The following is a 17584-nucleotide window of genomic DNA, read 5'->3' on the forward strand; positions in this document are numbered from 1 at the left end:
GATCCCGCTACGAGGGAAAGAAGCTGCCTCAGGCCACGAGGGCAGCAAAGCCCCTCCTTCCCGCCTTCCCGGAGCTTCTCCAAGAAGTGAGGTCCTCCTGGGACAAACACCCGTTCAGCTCCAGGTCTCCTGTCCAAGGAGCCTCCTCGCTGGACTTCGAAGGGATGGAGAAGGCTGGCATGCTTCGCATGCCGCCGATGGAACCGCTGGTTGCAGCCCACCTGCACTCACGGCTCTCGGCGACTTCCTCCAGGCCTCCCGCTCTCCCTGCGAAGGCGGAGCGCTTCCAGTCGGCGCTGAACGAGAGGGCGTACAAGGCTGCCGTCATCTCGGTCCGAGCTTTGAATGTCTCCTCCATGCTCTCAGCGTACCAAGCCGAGCTCTGTGAGGACATGAATACGAAGCCGGACCCGGAGGTGTGGGAGGAAATCACCGTACTGACCGACATCTGCCTGCGTGTGCAGCGCTGCGCGGTCCATGCTACGGCTAAAGCTATGGGCATGATGGTGCTTCAAGAACGTGCACGATGGCTGAACCTCACCAACCTCTCTGAGAGAGAGAAGGAGGACATTTTGGACATACCAATCGTGCCTGAAGGCATTTTTGGCTCTGCCCTGGCATCAATGCAGCAACGGTGTGCGGCCAAAAAGAAAGAGGATGAAGCCCTTCATCTCTGCCTTCCCCGTAAACCCTCACCGGCGCTGCCGGCTCGGCCGAACCTGCCTCAGGCAGCTGCCCGAGCCCAGCCTCAGTTCCGGATCCCAAAGCGCCCAAAGCCTCAAGCTGTCCAACCAGCTCCTTCGGGCTCAGAGCCTCGACCAGTTTGGCCTCAGGGATCCGGCAACCAAGCTGCTCCGCCACCGGGACAATCCACCAGACACGGCGGTCAGCAGGTGAGGAGGAAGAAGTGGGCAGCCTGTCGGAGTTCTTCCCTCCCGACGCTGCAGCTGGCGGTTCCCCGTTCGCCAGCTCCTCCTGTTGGATGTTGCCATGGTGCTTTCTCCCCCCCCCTCACGGAACCCCTCCGGCAGAGTTCCCGAGCGGTCCAGGGTGGGGCCAGGACGTGCAGCCGGCGGTGCCGGCTCAAAACACACGTCACAAGCACTCACATTGTTTTTCACAAACATGTCACGCTCAAGGAGCATTAAAAGGTTCGCTGTCGCATCCAGACAAGATGTCAAGGGCGCAGCAAAAATCAATAAAAATGTCACCCATGAGCGGTTCCAGGCGGGGGCGGCGCCACGGGTCGTCCCCGTAAGCCTGGGCCGTCAAAGCACAAAGCCCCTGCGCATGCGCAGTGGCTGCCACGAGCACCGCTGCCCCACAACCTCTGGAGGGAGCTGGTGCTCCGTGTGTCACGGCTGTGTCACCGCTCTCCACTCACATGGAGGAATGGACAGCGGTTTCTGCTTCACGTTGGGTGCTGAGAACTATTTCGAGGGGTTACAGGCTCCAATTCGCTACTGTTCCTCCTCGATTCTCCAGCGTAGTGTTCTCCCACGCCCAGGGGTCGTCATCTCACATCCTTCAGGGAGAAATCTCCTCCCTGCTGGAGAAGGGAGCGATATGCATTGTGCCTCCCGATCGGTCTCAGAGCGGTTTCTACTCCAGGTACTTCCTGGTCCCGAAGCGGGGAGGGACCGGGATTCGCCCGATCCTGGATCTGAGGGCCCTGAACCGATGCCTCAGAAAGTACAGATTCAAAATGCTCACGCTCTCATCCCTTTTGCGTCTGATTCACCAGAGCAACTGGTTCACCTCAATCGACCTGAGGGACGCATACTTTCATGTTCCCGTGTACCCTCCACACAGGAAATTTCTGAGGTTTGCCTTTCAGGGAGTGTGTTACGAATACACCGTGCTCCCATTCGGCCTCTCGCTGAGCCCGAGGGTGTTTGTCAGGTGTACGGAGGCGGCGATCGCCCCTCTGAGAGGGAGGGGCATTCGGCTGGCCACGTATTTAGACGACTGGCTCCTGCTGGCACGGTCCAGAGAGGAGACAGCGTCAAACACGCTGGTTGTGATCCATCACTTGTGTGGTCTGGGTTTCAGAATAAACTGGCAGAAAAGCGCTTTACTCCCCTCCCAGAAAATAACCTTTCTAGGTCTAAATCTGGACTCAGGGGCGTTCACGGCCCGTCTCTCGGCACCGCGCGTGAACGCGCTCTCGTTCTGCCTGGCGCGCTTCCGCCTACACAGTTCGGTGCGGTTTGCGTTATGCCTCAGGCTTTTGGGTCTCGTGGCGTCGGCTATTTCAGTGGAACCACTAGGCCGTCTACACATGAGAGATTCTCAACGCTGGGTGGCTTCTCTGGGTCTCTCTCCAGTGCGCCACAGAGCGCGCAGGGTGACGGTCTCTGCAGCGTGCGTCGCGGCGCTCCGCTGTTGGCGTCACCCCTCCCTCTTGGCACAGGGGGTGCCTTTGGGGTTGGTTCTCGTGAGGAAAGTGGTCACGACAGATGCGAGCCTGTCAGGTTGGGGGGGGGCTCCTGGAGGGTCGCTCTGTCAGGGGTGTGTGGAGCAGAGAGCTCTGGGGGACACACGTACATTATCTGGAACTCCTCGCGGTCTTTCTGGCCCTGAGGCGCTTCCTGCCTTTTCTCTCCGGCCATCATGTCCTAGTGAGAACAGACAACACCATGACTGTGGCTTATATAAACCACCAGGGGGGGCTGCGCTCCATGCGGTTACACACGCTGGCATGCAGACTGATCCTATGGTGCAGCAGGCATCTCCTCTCAATCAGAGCCACCCATGTCCCGGGTGTTCTGAATCGGGGGGCGTATCTGTTGTCCAGAGGGACACCCCTGTACGGGGATTGGAGCCTGCATCCAGCTGTGTTGGAACAGATTTGGATCCGGTTCGGCACAGCCGTAGTGGAACTTTTTGCCTCCAAGGAGAATGCTCACTGTCCTCTGCGCGACCGAGACGCTCCACTCGGCGTGGACGCGCTGGCGCACGACTGGCCACGGGGACTGCTTTACGCTTTTCCCCCAGTGGCCCTGATACCACCCACCTTGCTGAGGGTACGAACCCAGCTCCACACTCTCATTCTGGTGGCCCCATACTGGCCAGCCATGCATTGGGTGGCGGACATTTTCCAGCTCCTGGAGGGCCAACCTTGGAAACTTCCGCTTCGCAGGGACCTGATGTCCCAAGCGGGAGGCTCGATCTTCCACCCTCATCCAGAACGGCTGGCCCTGTGGGCCTGGCCCCTGAGGGGTGCGGGCTAGTGTCAGCAGAGCTGCCCCAGGCAGTCATTCGAACCATTCAGAATGCTAGGGCCCCCTCCACTAGGTCCCTATATGACTGTAAATGGAGGGTGTTTGAAGCCTGGTGTCAGGGCAGGGAGGTCTCCCCCTTCCAATGCCCGGTGAACGTCATTCTGTCTTTCCTGCAAGACTTGTTGGATGGGAAGAAGGCTTTCTCCACCATTAAAGTGTACCTAGCAGCCATTTCCGCCCGACACTTGGGTTTTGGGAAGAAACTGGCAGGTCAACACCCCCTGGTGTGTAGCTTCATGAGGAGCGCGCGCAGGCTTCTCCCTGTGTCTCGACCCCTGGTGCCCTCATGGGATCTGTCCTTGGTGCTGTCGGCCCTCTCCGGGCCTCCATTTGAACCTATGGACGGCCTGGACCTTAAGATCCTGTCTCTTAAGGTGGTGCTACTCCTGGCTTTTGTATCTGCAAAGCGAGTTAGTGACTTACAGGCTCTCTCTGTGCACCCATCCTGCACCCAGTTTGCACCAGGTGACATGAAGGTGTCCCTGAAGCCCAACCCTGCCTTTGTGCCTAAGGTGGTGGGCTCCTTTTCTCCTATTATCCTCACAGCTTTCTACCCGCCACCCTTCTCCTCTCCTGAGGAGGAGCGGTGGCACAAGCTGTGTCCGATTCGCGCGCTCAAGGAGTATGTGAATCGGACGGAGAACCTTTGCAGGGGGGACCAGCTTTTTGTGTCATGGGGTGGGCCTCGTAAGGGGAAACCCGTCACAAAGCAGAGGCTTTCCCACTGGATTGTGGAGGCTATTTCTATGGCTTACTCCTGTCAGGGCATTCAGGCACCTGTTGGGCTCAGGGCCCATTCTACTAGGGGCCTGTCTGCTTCTTAGGCCCTTTTTCGGGGGCTGTCAATCCAGGAGATTTGTGCTGCAGCAAGTTGGGCTTCTCCACTTGCATTTGCACGCTTCTATAAGCTTGATGTTTCGGTCCCTGCAATGACTCACACGATTCTGAGTGTGGGGTCTTTGGCGGGCCAAGACGTATCCCTGTAGGTTGGTGATCGCTGGATAAGCTGTCTGGCAATACGGGAGTCTCCATATCCCATAGTGAGACATCGAAACGAATGTTAAGAAAGAGAACTTTAGGTTACTGTCGTAACCCCGGTTCTCTGAGTAACATGAGTGAGATGTCTCACCAGACAACCCTTCTTGCTGGGCGAAGCGAGAAGAGGTGATTGAATAGTGTGTACGTTGGGACGCTTGCTACTTATAGTAGCAGGGGGACGCGTACTTCACGGTCACTGGCCAATCAGGATTGGCGTATTGAGATAAGTGCTTCTGAGGAATCCGCGGAGGGGCGTATCCCATAGTGAGACATCTCACTCATGTTACTCAGAGAACCGGGGTTACGACAGTAACCAGAAGTTATAAGGTATCGACTCTGCATCTGTCAACGGGATGAGTCGCCGCGCAAAAAAAACCATTTCAAAGATAAAACAAGGCATCCCTCTTTACATCAAGAAAATGGAGCCAGATAGGAAAAGAAAAGTTTCTGCTGTGTGGGATCATTTTGATCTTTTAACAGCAAATAAGGTACGTGTTTGTTTTTCCTTGTTTCTGCGCATCTGTCAGAGTTGAAAACAGCAATGCGACTGACTCTCAGTGTAAATTATTTATTTAATTTAATTAGGTTAAATGTCGGATCTGCTCAGCCGAGTTGTCTTATACAAATAAGAGCACTTCCTCAATGCTGAGACATTACAGAGTCAAGCATGAAAACGAAGAGGAAGCAAATACACCAAGAACGAACACAGGTAGACCTATATAGACACTGGGCGTGCTTTGTCACAGTTGTTTTACTAATATATGTTTTATTATTTTGAAATCTAGAATCTAGGAAGATTGCTCTGGACCAAGCAGTCCTGAATTTTATTATAAAGGACTGCCAACCCCTGAGTATTGTGGAGAGTGATGGGTTCAGGGGGTTGATTCATTGATCCATCTTACGCTTTGCCAACCAGAAAGGTTTGTATACTCAGTGTCTCAGATAGCTGCTGTTACTCATGTAATAAATACAGTGCTTAACAAATGTATTTTACCATTGTCTGATTTAAGGTTTATGACACAGCAAACAAAAATAAACACTTGTGATTCAAATATCATGCATGCTTGAATAATTTCCATCCAGTGTGTCAGCTCACATTTGGGTATAAAACTGGATTCAGTTTTAAATTCCTACCTTCTATTCAACAGGGCAAAACACAGAGAACTTCATAGCTGGATGTTTCTCTTGCTTTAATGACAGGTGGTCTAATTAATGTGTTGAGTACTAGACTGATTTGATTTTGATTCATTTTCAGACGGTTAAGGAAATGATGGCCCAAAAGCATGCGGAGGAACTCGAACGAGTAAAAAGGGAAGTACAGCAAGCTGTGGCAGTGAGTATAACAGCTGACATGTGGACCTCCTTGAACATGGAGGCTTACTTAGCTCTTACCTGTCACAACATCAATGATAATATGCAGTTGTGTACATCTGTGTTGGGAGTCAAACACTTTCCACAAAGTCACACTGCTGACAATCTGGCCCAAGTCAAAAGGGGCATGATGGACGACTGGGCCATAACAAACAAGGTAAGGTGTCTTGTGACCGACGCAGCACCAAACATGATGGCAGCAACACGAACTCTTCAAATTCGACATTCAATCTGCATTGCACACAAACTAAATTTAATATCCAGCACCACAGCAATAGAGAAGCTAGCTCAAGTGCAGCAACAGATGGGACGGACCACCTTGAAACTTGTCAGTGAGGTACCAACACGTTGGAACAGCACATATCAGATGCTGTCACGGCTACATGATGAGAAAGAAGCAGTGTGGGTATCTCTTGCCTCTCCAAACAGATTTAACACACTCACAGCTGATGAGCTCAACATCTTAAGGGAAGCACTTCTTGTGCTGGCCCCTTTCCATCAGGCCACAGTGGAGTTGTCCGAGGAGAGGAGAGTTTCAGGATCAAAGGTCATCCCGATGATGAAAATGCTAAATTGTGCACTTGAGCGGAACTCTTTACATCCACACACACAAGCAGCCACACGTCTCCATGACCAGCTTAGACGTCGCGTCACAGACACTGCTTCCAATCTGGAGTCATTAAGCGTGTCGACCCTATCAACACTTTTAGACCCCAGATTTAAAACACTCGGATTTCGTAGTTCCTCCAAGTGTAGTGAGGCTGTCAGTCGCCTGAAAAAGGAGAGTGCTGCAGTAATTGGTCACACAACATCTGAGCCACAGCCTGGACCTTCATCAGAGTAGTTACCCACTTCAGGCAAGATGTTCAGTATTATCAGTTTATTTTCACGTTTGTTTTGTTGCTAACAAAAACTAAAACTTCTATGTATTTTTTATTATTTCAGATAATCTGTGGCAGCAGCTTGATCAAGAGGTTGGCAGACAAACCACCAACGCATCAGCTGACTCTATCGTTGAGGTCCAGCGCTACTTAGCAGAGGGAAACATTTCAAGACAAGAAAATCCATTAACATACTGGGGGAACCGGAAGACATCCTACCCACACCTTTTCCACCTGGCTTTACAGTTTTTGTGTGCCCCAGCTTCTTCTGTGCCCTGTGAACGTGTGTTTTCGAAAGCTGGTGAAATAGTGTCCAAAAACCGTAATAGACTAAATGCCAACACATTGGATAAACTTATTTTTCTTAATAAAAATTTATAAAAATAAAAAAAACTTTTGAGTCAATGACACTGAAATGGGTAATATCACATTCACAGCACTGTCACTTTGTCACTTGGTATCATTCACAGAATATTTTGAGGTGTATATATTTTAAATTTAGAAGTTTAAAATAATACCATATGAAGTAGGCCTACAATAGCTTAACATGTATGATTAGGTCATTGAATCAGAGTCTGTTGTGTCTCCAGTATGTTGCCTGCAAAGATGTTTGAAGTCCAGTAGGTGTCATTATAGAGCACAACAGCAGCACTGTGTCGACACAGTATCAATACTATTTGGGGAATGTGCTGAAACGCTTCATGAGGCTTCATCTACCCATCACTAGACGGGGGAACACGTTTATGACGTCTTTTTAAACTAAATTTTCTAGCGCGACCTGCCTGCTTCACTTAAGTCACTGCTTATTAAGGTCCGTCCAAAATTACCGTGGGAAACGGGTAATAATGGCTCTTTGATGGGAACAGGTTGCCGACCCCTGGATAAGATCTGAGCTGGCAAAACAAAAATCCTCATCAGCAGGCTTTTTGAAAGTGGGGGGGGGGACACAGCTGCCAATCACAAATTTTGCCGGGGACATGTCCCCAGCGTCCCTGGTTAAAATGACGCCTATGGTGGGGGGTCTTTGTTTTGGTATGTTTTTGTGTTTAGTTGTCTTGTTTTTTTGTTTATTTTGTTATTTACCTAGAAAAATGAAGAAAGGTTAATTGTATTTTGGTAATTGCAAGTACTGTTGTTTTCTTCTTTCAATAAAAATGTTTAAAAAAAAAAAGGTAGTTTGATCCTGTTCACCTTTGCCAGAGTCCAGCTCCGAGCCTCCGTAGGCCAGCAGCCTCCATAGCTGAGTGGCTGCTGTAGTAAAGGGAGACCAGATTACCCACAAATTGAAACACTGTCCCACGTTGCTGACAGTTTTCCGTTTCATGTTTAAATCTTAAATTAAACTGTTTGTGAAGAGAAAGCAATGGGTGTTAACCCAGCAAGGACGTGGGATTTTATGCAGGAGCGCGCGCCGCGCATGAACCACACCAAAAGAAGGAAAGACAGAGCGTGCAGAGGTAAGACTGTCATGACCCTGCCATGCCCTGACCTGCATGCACCATCATTCATCTCATCAGCCTTCAATCATCACACCTAGTCCCCTCATCAAGTGCTGTAAGCAGACTCCAGGGGCAGCATGTTGATATGTGACGTTACTATTGTCTAACATCATTTTTTGAAAAATAACCAACACGGTGTGACCAACACAGAAGGAAGACACTGAGAGAAAAGCAGTGTTGTGACCACAGGTAAACATCTGTTGAATGTCAGCAAAAACAAGCCCTGAAGTCCTATGAATCCATGATAACAGACGTGCACGTTACTCAAACTTTGATGTGGCCTTATATGATGCTTGGAAGTGTTCTTTTTGTTTTTTAAGGGATAGTGAAAATGATGTTGAAAAAATCAAAAAGTTAATTATTGTGCATTTAATGGAGGTGTAAGAAACCCTAGTCCTGGAGAGCTGCTACCCAGCATGTTTAGAGGCTACACAGCATTAACACACCTGATGATGATCAGCAGGTGATTAACGCCTCTGTAGAGCCTCATGAGCTGCTGAACATGTGAATCAAATGTGTTGAAGCAAGGAAACCTCTAAAATGTGCTAGAGGCTCTCCAGGACCAGGGTTCCCTACCCCTGCTTTTATGTGTGAGTGACTGGATGAATGACTTTAGAGCAGCGGTTCACAACTTTTTTCCCACAAGCACCCTCTTGTTTGTGTCCAACATGAGCCAAGCACCTTACAACCACAATCCCTACGCACACACACACACACACACACACATAAAAAGTGAATGATTCTACATTTTATACATCCATAAGGGGTTGTAACTCTAATACACAGTGTTAATTGTACAATTGTTTGTGTCCTGAGCAATTTATAAATTTAATTTTGAAAAATATCATCTTTAGAGCCTCACAACTTCATCACAGGCACAAGTGTGTGGACCCCCTGCAATCTTGTGGAGAACCCATTAGGGTGCCAGGTACCCAGGGTTGGGAAACACTGCTATATACGGTTTAATGAAAATAGAAGCCATTTACTGTTTGCCCCTCTAATCATTTATTTGGTAGTACCTATGTAAAAAAAGATCCATTCCATCAATATGTGACATGAGAAGATCTAAACACGTGTACTGATAATACCAATGATGTACATTTTAACTGATCATTTGTAGTAAAGATTAACAGTTATGGCATGAAATTGATCACAAATATTGTAATGAAGTGCTCTGTAACAAAGGTTATGTGGATGCATTTCTTTGTCCTTGTTAGATTCAACGTGGAAGTTGTTCAACATGGTTTCACACGCTCTGCCTTGGAATGACTGCCTTCCAGATGCCAAGCAAAAAGACACCTTGGTGTTGTGACGGTGCAAACAGCAGCATGTAAACAACATGTAGGTGTTTGGTTGGAAGTGTAAACATGGAGTTGTACTGGACAAGACAGCACAACTTCAAATTTATGAGCCGAGGACTTGGTTGTCCTTTGTTTACATAAGAATGATGATGATGCACATTAAGGAAAGCAGTGCAAATGTTTCTTTCATATGCAAAGTACTTGTATTTTGGAATGGATAATTTATTATTTACAATTAGTGTCATTGTTCTCTATGTCACTTTTTTACTCATATCTGTCAAGTCCTTGTATGTGTGTGAGAGAGGCCTATATGCGGGTCTTTGTTTTGTAAGTCTTAACACTGAGGTGTACTCTACAACACAGCATGACTTAAATGTTGTGAGACTATTACTTTACTCTGTCTACATCATCTGTTTACATAAGCGTGATGATGGACATACTGACTGTCCCACAGACGAGGTACAGGTCTAGAGGTGATCGGGCTTTCTCGGTCTTGGCTCCTTCTCTCTGGAATGAGCTTCCACTTGATATTAAACTGTCACCTTCGCTGCATGTTTTTAAGAGTCGTTCAAAAACTCATTTTTATCGTTTAGCTTTTATGTGACTTGTATGCTTTTATGCTCCCTGTTTACATTTTGTATGGTGCTTTTATGTCTGTATGTTGTTTTTATCTCTTTTTTATTGCTATCTGTGTTTTTACTGTATTTCATGTTCAGCACCTTGGGCTCCTGCAGAGGCAGTGGAAGGTGCTGTACCAATAAAGATTGATTGATGATGCACATTATAGAAAACAGTTTTCACTTTTGATTCATAAGCAACGTATTACTATTTTGGTAGAGTTGATTTTGTATTTTAAATCTTTTTCATTGTTCGGTCAAGTGTGTGTGTGTGTGTGTGTGTGTGTGTGTGTGTGTGTGTGTGTGTGTGTGTGTGTGGTACATTTTAGTGTGTGGTGCCTTTTCAGTTGACATATTTGATTTGTGATTTGTTTTTGGAGAAGCAGAGATAAGCAAAGGTGAGCAGGTGCATTTTTTTGATAAAATTATTTAACCTCGTAAAAACGTTCATATGCAAACGACCAAGTGTTAATGATCCACAAATAAAAACTTTGACTGTTAAATTTTGAAAGTATTGATAAAGAGTACTAGGAAATTGGTTATCAGCAGGGGCCATTTGTGTGTCACTACAGTTTACAGTAAAATAAATGAAAAATCAGAAATGTATTTTTTTCACAAACGTACTTGTTGGAGTACGTAGAGCCGGTTACTGTTGACCAGCAGGCATGATTTTGTGACAACAACTTTTACAGTGTAGGAGCTACAGACATTTCAATGATTTAAAAATAAAAAAAAAAAAAATCAGACAAGTATGTTTTCTAAAAAGTAAATGCTGTAAATGCACAGTTAGAGATTATTTTTTAAATTTTCTGCAGAAAAACTACAGAGGTCCAGACCTCGATGTCCTCAATGGTAGATACGGCCATGGTGGTGTCTAATAGTGGGTAAATGTTTTATTTTTACTCACGCAGCTCTACACAGATTTCCATGGGATCAGAAATCAGAACCTGCAACACTCCTTTTCTTGACTGGACCTGTAGTCACCTCAACATCTGATGCTGTACAGAAGGAGGAGGACAGAAACTTCAGCAACGAGCTCTGAAGAAGACTGCAGTAGTAGTTGAATGTGTTAAAGAAGAATGGTGGTGAAGATGACCTCCATCCTACAAAACCCCTCCTACCCACTGCGTTCCACTGTGGAGACCATGGACAGCTCCTTCAGAGGCAGACTGAGACATCCCAGATGTGAAACAGAACGCTACCGTAGGTCTTTCATCCCCTCTGCAGTAAGAGTGTAGAACTCCTCAGTTTAAGCTGTACTGGCATGATCCTGGTACACAATAACACCAATGCAGTATTCAGTATGTGTTCAATATTTGTGCAATACCAGATTTACGTGGTATGTCTGTGTCCCTTACAGCATGCTGCATAGTTCTGGAACCCGAGTTTTTCATTTTTATTTGTAGTTTTTAGTGGTCGAAGGTTACAATAATAGCTTACTGCCTATTTGTTATTATTTCTCTTCAAATGATTCTGGTGAGTGCTGGTGCTGCTGTAACAAGTGAGTTTCCCCACCGTGGGATCAATAAACTCTGTTCTATTCTATTCTATTCTATTCTAACAATCGCTTTCTGCTATGATTAATAATGTATCTTCCTTCAGTGCATGTAACAACTCTGGGGTGGTTTTTGATTTAAAAAAAATCATAAACAAGTTGACTCATGAGTCAAGTAGTTTTCATACCTCCAGATTTTTGAAGAGAAATAATAACAAATAGGCAGTAAGCTATTATTGTAACCTTCGACCACTAAAAACTACAAATAAAAATGAAAAACTTGGGTTCCAGAACTATGCAGCATGCTGTAAGGGACACAGACATACCATGTAAATCTGGTATTGCACAAATATTGAACACATACTGTCACGAACAGAACTCGGAAGACCTGAAGACGCCAAACACAATGAGAGTAAAATAAAAAGTCTTCATTAGGATGCAGAGTTACCGGAGTTGGGCGAGGCTGGAGACCGAGTCGGAGAGGAGGCGAGGGTCAAAACCAGATCGGACATGCAGATACGGGGAACAGGCGAGAGGCAAGGCTGAGGACAGGCGAAGGTCGTGGAGGCAGGCAGAGTACAAGGCAGGGGTCAGGAGTAAAAACGAGGTCCGGAGGCAGAGGTCAGGCAGGGTGGATGGCTGGAGAATTTACTGGCACAAAGGTTTCAATAATCTGGCCGGGAACTGGTGGCTGACTGGTGAATATATAGCAGGGGAAGCAGGTGTGAGTGCTGAGCTGAGGAGTCAGGAGCAGGTGGAGTGGATGAAGCTGATTACAGGAACAGGTGAGATGAATGGAGTTGATTGTGATGCTGACTGAGGTTGCTAGGGAAAACAGGGCTTGGCTGGAGCTTGGTGAGGGGACCAGGTGAGCTGAATGAAGAGGCAGAGGAGGGTGAAGGATGGGAGTCATGACACATACTGAATACTGCATTGGTGTTATTGTGTACCAGGATCATGCCAGTACAGCTTAAACTGAGGAGTTCTACACTCTTACTGCAGAGGGGATGAAAGACCTACGGTAGCGTTCTGTTTCACATCTGGGATGTCTCAGTCTGCCTCTGAAGGAGCTGTCCATGGTCTCCACAGTGGAACGCAGTGGGTAGGAGGGGTTTTGTAGGATGGAGGTCATCTTCACCACCATTCTTCTTTAACACATTCAACTACTACTGCAGTCTTCTTCAGAGCTCGCTGCTGAAGTTTCTGTCCTCCTCCTTCTGTACAGCATCAGATGTTGAGGTGACTACAGGTCCAGTCAAGAACAGGACCTGTAGGGTACAGGGTCCTAACAGCCCGTACCCTCTGGGGGGTACTTCAGGAGGATGGGGTACCAGGCCCTCTGATACGGGCTGTAAGGACCCGGTACGACTGGTGTCAGAGCTCGGTCTGCATTGCCGGCAGTTAGTCGAGCTCATTTCTGGTGAGAGTCGGCTGCCCTGATGCAACAGGGTTTGTACTGTATTGTATAATAAATAGTTTTATATTTGACATGTTTGATTAGAAACTATAAATGTTTACTAAATATATTTGTATATGTCATAACCTGCCTTCATTTTATTTCTTAAGAGTAAAATCCCTCTACTGTGGATTTAGTTCTGTGTTATAATCCAACCCCTCCTCTTTAATCCGGGCTTGGGACCGGCAGAAGTGACCCAAAAGGGAAACCCTGGCAGAGTTAGTTGGTTTTTTTTTATTTATTTTTTTTATTTTATTTTTATTTATTTATTCATTGGTTTGGTGCTGGATGAGAAGCTCGTCCATTTGCCCTTTTCTGTCAGCTGTTATCTTTTTAAGGCGTAACAGATTTAGGTGTTACACCTCTGAGCCAGAATCTTCTCCAGAACAGAGTGAATGCTGCCCAGAAACAAGCTGTTTCCTCTCTTACTAAAATGCACTCTGGGAGAAAAAGAGCGTTGTTGAAGAACCTGACCTCAGGATGCTCGATGACCAGGCCCCCAAAGCTCCTAACGGCCCTCCTCAGTGAAGAATTAACCTGTTTTCTGTTGTTGTTAATTCTTCCTGGTTGCCCGTATCCCCACGACTGCCGTTCGTTGATGGCGGAAAAGGCTATTCTCATTTCCGGAAAGTCCTTATGGAGGTGGGACAAATCCTTTTGGATCTGAGAAGCCAGTTCCACCGGGGAAACGTGACCCAGATCGTTTCCTCCAGCGTGGACGACCAGAATATCTGGAGGACCGTGTGTGCGAGCCTCGGAGTAAAACCTGGGAAGGACACCACCCCAGCCCATGCCTCCTTTACCAAACCATTGGACCTTAGCTCTGAGTCCAAAGTTTGGCCCAAACTGCTGCTGAGCCGCCTTTTCACCCCGTCTGATGTAACTGGATCCAATCATCCAGATTACTGGAGTTCGAGGCTGCTCAGACTTGATGGTAGATGCAGTTTTTGGGGGTTCGGAGACACTTTTGGGTCCTGAGTCCGTCCCTTTCCTACAACCTTTGAGGCGGATCATAGTGGGACGTTTCTGCTGAGGTGTCTCTCTTCTGTAGTACTGGGAACGAATATCCTGAGTACTGACAGAAGGCTGGTACTGGTTTGTCTCTCTTCTGTAGTACTGGGAACGAATATCCTGAGTACTGACAGAAGGCTGGTACTGGTTTGTCTCTCTTCTGTAGTACTGGGAACGAATATCCTGAGTACTGACAGAAGGCTGGTACTGGTTTGTCTCTCTTCGGTAGTACTGGGAACGAATATCCTGACTACAAGCAGGTTTTTGGAGCTTTTCACCAGATTCCTGCTGATCTGTGCCCTGAGTCCCACAGTTAGTAGGCAATGAGGCTTTTGGGTGGACCTCGCTGACCTGAACCTCTGTGTTGAGAGAAGAGTCAATTATTTCGTCATAATTGACCTTAACTCCTCGTTCTACGATTTCAAACCAAGAAAGACTTTGTGTGGTCTCCATCTTTAAGACGTGTGAAATATTGACGGGTTTGAAGAGAAAACTGTGACAAAATTCTCAACTATCTGTCCCAAACAGTCAGAAAACTGAGGAGAAACAGTATGTATCGAATGGAGTCACGAGTGTTTGTGAGCTAGAGACTTGTCTCTGAGATCTGACGAATGCTGTTCTTTGGTCTCTGTGAAAACCAAGAGTGATGTCACCAACTGCTGTCCTTTGATCTATGAACTCACCAAGTGAAGAAGAGCACTACCTTAATCCTTTTATGTACGTGTCTGTGCGTGCGCGTGCACGCGTATACGCACGCGCGTCCAGATTCTAAATTGTATTTTAATAATTTTATTAGAAGCTAAATGTTGCTGCTAATGTTTTTACTCTACAATCGGTGCAACACAAATAAAAGCTAACACTGAGTTAGCATGTTTGATTTTCTAAAACGACGACATTCGGCCAGAGTTCACGCAAGAAAAGCTAACTAATATAGTGTGATGATGAGAAAATAACCTGACACGGAACTAAATGGCAACATTAATATTAAATGGTTGTTTTCTGCTCGTAAATACTGAAAGTTTTACAGAGAAAAAAACGACTTACCGGTCTTATTTGAAGCAAGTTTGAAAGCAATAACAGTGGCGTCGCAAAAAAACAAAATCGGCGTCGCTTGATGATGACGTAAGTTGAAAACAAACTTTATTGACAAATAGATACAAACAAAATATTGTGCGCATGTTTTTCATGGACTGAAATTATTTTATGTGAATGTGGGACCAGAGTTAGCAGCAAATATCTGACAAAGAAAAGGAGATGAGTGAAACATTTATTTATTTATTTAATAATTTATTTATTGTATTTTTTACTTTTTTATTTTTTTAAGATAATGAATGAAACATTAATAAAAACATCTCCCTGACCGTATCTTCCTCAGATGAGCTGGAGGTTAAATAAATTGTTGATCATTGTAACAACAGCCTCCACTGACTGTGATGGTATTGTTGGTTTAAAGGATTATTGGTGCTATTCTAAAACCATTAACTTACATATATAATGTATCCTTTCAAACTGGTTTCCTCTGAAAGGCAATAGCCAAAAGGTTTAAGCAGGGTAATAAACATCTACAACTAAGGCCAGTGTCACTCCTTCCACAATGTTCAAAAATCCTGGAAAACTGTTTAAATGTAGGCTAGAAAACGTGTTAACTATATATATGAAACACTAAACCATAGTCAGTACGGATTTATGGAAAAGAGGGACTTGTGATATGAAACAAGACACCAATCAACTAAAATGCATTGTTGTAAACACCTGCAAAAGGCTCCCGAGCCTTTAATGGTCTCTTAGTCTAAGTTGCATTAATTTTGACTCTGGAAAATAAAATGTGCTCTAATGTTATTTTGTTTCTCTGACAGACTATATGTGTCATTTCATAAAATGTAATGCCCCCATCCCCACTACACACACACACACACACACACACACACACACACACACACACACACACACACACACACACACACACACACACAGCAATGTATTAATGAGAAAAAGATAGTAAAACAAAAAAATACTTTTATACTTCCTGTGAATCACACGGGAATAATGCGAGAACCCAACCTGAGGTCAAAGGTGAGGTTTTGCTCAGAGGAAACAAACCTGAGACCTAACAAAAGAAGCCACAGACTCAGAATCACTGAACACTTTAATACATTTAAACGCTGAACCTTTGAGTTTATAATGACCTGAAACCCAACTTTCAGTCCCTGAAAGCAGAGAAAAGCTCCCGAAAAGTCTCGCCTCACATCGAGCAGAGAGCCATCTGTCCCTTTGGTTATGAACATCTAAACTATAAAATCTACAGCAGTACAACATGGACGATGGTGCTGGTCACATTCTTTACTGTCCCTGTGCTATTTACAGTTATAAGCTAAATATGATTTATTAATAGAAATAAGAATAAACGTGTGTGGTTGGCACCATTCTGATCCACTGAACAGGAAATGATGCAACATTTGATCTATTCAAGCTGATTTAGTCCTTATTAACACACACAAGCAAAACACGTGTTTTCTAATAGAATTCAATTAACACAATTTAATTAAGTGTTTTGGACTTTATTATTAGGATTTTTTTATTTCTTAAGTTTCCAGTTCCTTAGAGGTGCAGCAGAATGTTTCAGTCTGATCATCAGATTTTCTGCTAAAAGCCTAGATTTGTGTTCAAGTTTGTTTTTATTGTCCAAGAATATACATGACGCCATAAAATGATGCTAATCACTTAGCTTTTTTACTTGAGCCTGCTGAACACACATCTAGCTGTTCTGGGCTAACTTGGCACACAGCAGGAGCAGAATGAGCTTTTTCCTCAGATAGATGCAAACATATTAATGTGCATCTTCCTGTAAAGTCCAGTAGAGGGCAGTGTGGAGCAGTAAATAAACCCAGGTGATGTTCTGCAGCCTTACTGGGGTAGAGGTCACTGCGTGTTTCCATGAAACATTCATGTGTTCAGTTTTACCGCTGACTTTATCCTCTCAGCTTTCTGATTCTGTGACCTGTTTTATCGCGACCTCGTGATCCAGAACACAAACCAGGAATTCACGGATGTTTTCTCCATAAAACTGGAGTTTTCTCCTCAAGAATGACAAAGAAAAGGTGGATTACAGATGTCGTCTTGTTTCTTTTAAAAGTAAAACGCTCATCTTCACAGGTGGAGGCACTGACAGCCTGGTCCTCCAACATCCGCCTCATCTCAACAGGAAAGAGGGAGTCGTGTCGTCCATGTCCATCCGTCCAGTTCAAGAACCATAAACCCACGTTCTCCAAGTCAAACCTGCAGCTCCTCCATCACCTCCATCACTATTGTCCTGGGTCCAGTCAGGATCAGGTCACTGACGGTCCGGTAGTCGTGGCAGAGGACGTTCAGTCCATTCACGGACACAACATACTGACACACCTGGAGACACGAGGACAGACAGGAGAGACGATGGAAACCTGACTGCTTTCATGTTTATTACATATTAGTCATTTCATGTGTTTTACACTAAAGATCAGTTCTTCAAGTTTGAGCCTTAAATAAATCAAAAGATTGTCACACATCGGATTAGCCACGGATTGACAAATGATGGTGTTAAAGCTGTTTTAGTCAAATCTTAAAGACTCCATATTAAATCATTTAAATATCTTTA

At 45.6% G+C, this 17584-nt stretch overlaps 1 long non-coding RNA gene across 1 annotated transcript; it reads left to right on the forward strand.

Annotated features, from left to right (window-relative positions):
• Positions 1-4607: 4607 nt before the first annotated feature.
• LOC129162010 (uncharacterized) lies at positions 4608-6992 on the forward strand. Its single transcript, XR_011521945.1, has 4 exons — positions 4608-4810; positions 4908-5031; positions 5108-5242; positions 5578-6992. It is a non-coding gene; the product is annotated as an uncharacterized lncRNA (long non-coding RNA).
• The last annotated feature ends 10592 nt before the right edge of the window (positions 6993-17584 follow it).

This window comes from Nothobranchius furzeri, chromosome 11, assembly GCF_043380555.1.
Source record: "Nothobranchius furzeri strain GRZ-AD chromosome 11, NfurGRZ-RIMD1, whole genome shotgun sequence".
Classification (NCBI taxonomy): domain Eukaryota; kingdom Metazoa; phylum Chordata; class Actinopteri; order Cyprinodontiformes; family Nothobranchiidae; genus Nothobranchius; species Nothobranchius furzeri.